Raw genomic sequence first — 6318 nt, forward strand, 5'->3', positions numbered from 1 at the left:
AAACAACACGGTCTACACATGAATAAAAGCCAACAATGGCCATGAGCAGTTTCACTGAGCCGACATGTGAGTGTAGAAGAAGAGTTTGTATGTACATGCGTTGTCCCTTTAAGAAGCGACGTCAGTTCAGTCAGGGTCTTAACAAGTTTTCCAACAAAAAACAATAAAAGTCCGGGAAATTTGGAGCTTTTCTTTAGTCTAATAATTACTAGGGCATTAGTATGACTAAATAGTCATTTGCAGTTTGTATTAAAGGAATTTGAGCAACCATTTCAATGGTAATTATCAATATCCTTCCGGGCGACCAAAAGACCGGCGACCAATCGACCGTGTACCCTTTTCGTCACGTGACGCCAAGCCAAAAATGCAACATACTTTCTTAGTTTTAGGGTTTTCTTGGTCTTCTTTCATCTCATTTTTTTGTCTCATTATCTCCCTACAGGGTCCCAATTAGAACATTCATTAATCAGAAGAAGAAGAATAAACACCGATTCCAAGAAGAAGAAAAAGACTCGACATAAAACCCTGAAACAAAAGACCTTGGTGAGTACGATTTAAAAAATAATTGTGTTGACAACCCGCTGTTCTAATTTTGCATATTCTTAAGAGAGAAATCAATTGAACTCGTTAGAATTTAAAAAAAATAGTTTGAGAAATTCCACCATTTAGAATTTAAAAAAAATTGAAAAATTCCAATAAATCATTAGTAGTGCTAATAGCTAAAATCATACATATTATTATCCTATCCTCTAATAGATCTGATCCTCAAGTTTTACTGCCTTTTAGTGACATTTCTACAATACACATATTGCTATAAACTAAAAAGCTACAAACCTAATTTCATATTAGTCTAATAATTTAACAAAAAACAACCAATGGGACGAAGACATTCCGTTGAACGATGTGTGCGCTTACCTTCCCGCAGTGGTTTGCTGCTCCAGACTGTAAAAGAGGCTCAATCAAAACATTTCCTCATACCCGATTGTTTCCGGAACTCACGTGCTCGGAGCTTTTACCGCTTTCCGCGACGTGGGTGCGTTTGTGTTTAGATGCGTATCGTGTTCCAAGTCCAATAAAAATGGGGGTGTTTTTGGCGTGATGCCGACAGGAAATGTTTGACAGCAAAATTGCTTATTTGCACATTTCCGATACCAATAAACACAGATGTCGCGCTCTATAAATCCCATAACGGACCATTTTGATTTCTGAGCCCAAATTTTTAGAGCGGTAAGAATATTCCCAAAAATAATAAAACCAGTGAATGAGAAATATTTATAAATAAAGTGAGCTTTTAAGAAATACAGTTGTAATAATTATGATTTTTTTTGGTCATATCGGCTTGAAAATGTCTTAAAAATACATGTAGAAAGGGATTTAAAAAAACAAAATCGTAAGAATATGCATGATGATATGAATCTTTTCGATTAAGAGGCTAAAAATAATAAAATCAGTAAAAGAGAAATATTTATAATTGAAGTGAGCTTTCAAGAAATACAGTTGTCATAATTATTATTTTTTGGTCATATAGGGTTGAAAATGTCTTAAAAATGCATGTAGAAAGTGATTTTAAAGAAAAAAAATCCTAATAAAATACATAATAATATGAATCTTTTTGATTAAGAGGCTAAAAATAATAAAATCAGTAAAGGAGAAATATTTATAATTAAAGTGAGCTTTCAAGAAATACAGTTTAATAATTACGATATTTTTTGGTCATATAGGGTTGAAAATGTCTTAAAAATACATCTGGAAAGGGATTAAAAAAAAACAAAATCGTAATAATATGCATGATAATATGAATCTTTTTATATTAAGAGGCTAAAAAAAGAGAATTTTAAGTCCAAAATGTCTCTAAATCAACAATTGACAATCTAATCAATGCGTTAAATCATACGATTTATCCTATTTTTTTGTAGCCAAATGCTTGTCAGTATTAAACACTACTTTGCGTCTTTAAAAAATATCTTTTAAAAAACATAATGTTCACTAAAAAGACTAATAGTCGCTTTAGGACCAGATTTTTTTCCCCTTTTTAATTTTGAACCACCGTGAGTTGCCATGGTAACGTCCCTCGTGTGTTCACAGCTTGTTGGCGCCCACGTAGACTGTTTATTAACATTTTTTATGTTTTACTCCTAACGGCTTTTCATTCATTTTGCTAGTTTGGACACATTTAATGGCTTGTTGCATAAATCTTTTTGATATAATCTGCGGTGGGGTATTTGCAAAGGAAAAGGTGGTATTTTGTGGCGGGCAGGAATGCGTAGCGCTGTGAATTTGCGTCCTTGGACTCGTTTGGAATGAACTGGCAAGAGAAGTAGCGGGAATTCTGAGTCACTTGGAGGAAGTTTGGATAGGTCTCGCAATGGAGCTTATCGGTGGGAGGAACGGTCACGCTTTATCGGAGTGACGCATTCACGTCAATCTTTAGAGTCACGGCTGAGTCAAATGCCGGGCATTGGGGTTATTGTTGTTGTTGTTGTTGTTGTTTTCATGCCCACCAGTTCATGTGCAAACTCGAACTGGTGACTCATTGGCCGACATTGACGGAGATAGGGAGAAGATCCATTTGAACTTGGACAGAAAAACAGAATTAGATGGACAAAATTGCGATCACAATGCTGACTAAAACTGTATGTGGGTGTGTGTGTGTCATCGTTTACCTTTTAACCTGCACGAGGGACTCAATTTGGCTATAATCTTATGTTCATTAACATGAATATGTATATGTACAGTCCTTTTATTATTTAATAGATGAAAATCAAGCGCGTATTTGAGTTGACAGAAGGCAAAATATATTTCACAGTACATTTTTAACTCTAACATTTAAAATCATCATTTTAGTATAGTATTTATTTAGGATCCAAATATCATAGATATAAATTCAAATGTTTAGTCAGATTTAAGAAAAAAAGGATTGACGTGTTCATTTTAAACGCAGAATATTATAAACTCAGTATATTTTTCCTATCAACAAGCGTTTGTGTGAGTTAGCTTAGATGCTACATTGACAATCAAGTTTAAAAGGCTTTAAATAACACGCAATGTTTATTCAGATAAAAAAAAAATCTGTTTATTTAAAATACCGTATTTGATAAAATAAGTATATTTTTCCTATCAACAAAAGTTGAACAAACTTTTGCGCCAGTTAGCATTGATGCTACATTAACAATCAACTTTAAAAGGCTCTAAATAACACACGCAATGTTTATTCAGATAAAAGAATAATTCAGTTGTCTATTTAAAATACCGTAATTGATAAAATCTGTATATTTTTCCTATCAACAAAAGTTGAACAAACTTTTGCGCCAGTTAGCATTGATGCTACATTGACAATCAACTTTAAAAGGCTCTAAATAACACACACCATGTTTATTCCGATAAAAAAAAAAATAGTTTTTTATTTAAAATACCGTAATTGATCAAATCTGTATATTTTTCCTATCAACAAAAGTTGAACAAACTTTTGCGCCAGTTAGCATTGATGCTACATTAACAATCAACTTTAAAAGGCTCTAAATAACACACGCAATGTTTATTCAGATACAAAAAATAATTCCATTGTTTATTTAAAATACTGTAATTGATAAAATCAGTTTATTTTTCCTATCAACAAAAGTTGAACAAACGTTTTCATGAATTAGCATTGAAAGGCTCTCAATAACACACAATGTTTAGTCGGATAAAAAAAATAATTCCGGCTTTTATGTAAAATACCGTATTTGATAAAATCAGTATATTTTCTGTTTAACAAAAGTTGAGCAAACATTTGTGTGAGTTAGCATTGATGCTACATTGACAATCAACTTTAAAAGGCTTTAAACCACACACAGGCTTACTTTTCCCCTCTTCTGCGTCGAAAGATAATCCCGCGAACGTAGCAAGACACCGAAAATGCTCTTCAGACCTGACCGCCTGCTATAAAAACCCATAAAAAAATAAATAAACAATGCCATAAAACCACGGGTGTTCAGGGGAAAATTGTCAGCCCCTTCTTGCGCAAGACGTCAGCCACAAGATAACCCGATATCGATTGCGTTTTGGTATCTTAACTTATCTTTCACGCTATATGTTAGAATCTTAAAATCTTTCACGCTATCTGTTAGCAGATACGCGCACTTGCGACACCGCCTCCTTATTTCTTTTTTTAGGAAGCCAAAAATGACGGAACGACTGCCGCCATCAGCACTTTTCTCGCTTATCTCTGTTTTTATTGGCCGTGATGTCGACTAGCGGTTTGACAATATAGGATGAACATTGGGAGCGTGATGTTTTTGTCTTCCAAAAGATTAGCAAAAACCTCCGGTGTCACTGTTTAAAAAAAGTAACCAACGGGTGACTAGTTAAATACCGTATTTTCACGCCTATAAGGCGCGCATAAAAGTCAAAATTTTTCTCCAAAATAGACAGGGCGCCGTATAATCCAGTGCGCTTTATATATGGACCAATACTAAAATTGTTATCACGATAAAATCAAATAAATCAGTCAATAGGACAACTACGGAAACCAGCCCCCGACTCTACTATTTTCCCGTAGATAAAGTACTGCGCAGTGACTGCTGGGATACAGAGTTCTTGCGCGCAACACCCACACGCTAAAAACACGCTTTAAAAAGGCAACGGGAGCAAAAGTGAGTTCGGTTGTACTTTATTTAGACATTTTACAACTTACTCACGTCATCATCACCCACAAATCCATCAAAGTCCTCATTTTCTGTGTCCGAATCAAACAATTGCCCAAATGAGTCTTCCAAAACGTTGTGTCCTGCGGTTGTAGTTCTTAAGCCTCCGGGAATGACGGCAAGCTCCGAGTTATTATATATATTATATATAATAACCAGCGTTTTGGAAGACTCATTGGGGCAATTGTTTGATTCGGTCCATTTTGTGTCCAAAAAGGATTTCAAAATCATTTTTCAATTTTTTTTTAAGAATAGCCTACTCAGAATAAGCATATTAAAATATTTTTTAAAAATCCAGTCTTCCACAACAAGCAAGCATGAAAATGAAAGTCACAGTTAAGAGGAATTGGAAGCGCTCCAAGTTAGCATCATTTCTGCTTAGCATGCATATTTAGCATTTTTTTTAAATGCGCATTTAATAGATCCAAAAAATGCTTCTTTTAAATCTTCCTAATTGGCAACACAGAAAAAGCCTGCATTATTTTCTTCAAATAGTTTTCCAAGTAATGCAAAAAAAACACGGTTAAATAAACGCTAACTGTAAAAAAAAAACACACGGTTAAATAAACGCTAACTGTAAAAATTCCTTCAATCATTTGCGGCTTAACCAAAACACTTATTTACTTTCCCACTTTAGTTTGGCCCGCCGCCAGCAAATTGCGCAACCCGACTTTAAAGCCCACGAGCATCAATTTAAAAATGCACGCCAAGTTGCATTAACGGCGTCGGAGTGTTTATTTTTAAACTCACCTTCTCGGTGGTTTGGCTGCTCGGGCTCGGGCTCGTACTGGTTTTTAGTCGTCTGTACTGGGCCAGTGTGTCGGACCAGTTTGCGTCTCCTTCTTCTGTGTGTGAGGATTTATTGTGTGTGATGTTCAGGAATGTGGAAATACTTCCAAAACTTGACTTCCCTTTTTTTCCTCTGCTCACTCTTTTAAAGCCAAAAAAATCTTCTTGTAGCAACAAAAATACTTTGTAATTTATTTTTGTGGGTCCTATCACACTACAAAGGAAAAGTTTTTCTTAAAAAAAAAAGGATTTGATCACTGGACAAGATAGAAAAGCTTGATCGAGATCTTACCAGTCCTCCTACAATGGGATCCAATCCAGTTTTTACAGGCACAATAGCGCAACTAACTTCAGGATGTTACATTAATATATTAATATTAATCATCTGTGAACTCACGCTTGAGTGCACTATATATACACACACACACACACACATACATACACACACATACATACACACACATACACACACACACATTCACACATACACACACGTACATACATACACACACGTACATACATACACACACATACATACATACACACATACATACATACACACATACACACATACACACATACACACACATACACACATGCACACAAACACACACACACATGCACACAAACACACACATACACACACAAACACACACATACACACACATACACACACATACACACACATACACATACACACACATACATACACACACATACATACACACACATACATACACACACATACATACACACACATACATACACACACATACATACATACATACACACACATACATACACACACATACATACACACACATACATACACACACATACATACACA

This window comes from Stigmatopora argus, chromosome 4, assembly GCF_051989625.1.
Source record: "Stigmatopora argus isolate UIUO_Sarg chromosome 4, RoL_Sarg_1.0, whole genome shotgun sequence".
In the NCBI taxonomy this organism is placed as follows: Eukaryota; Metazoa; Chordata; class Actinopteri; order Syngnathiformes; family Syngnathidae; genus Stigmatopora; species Stigmatopora argus.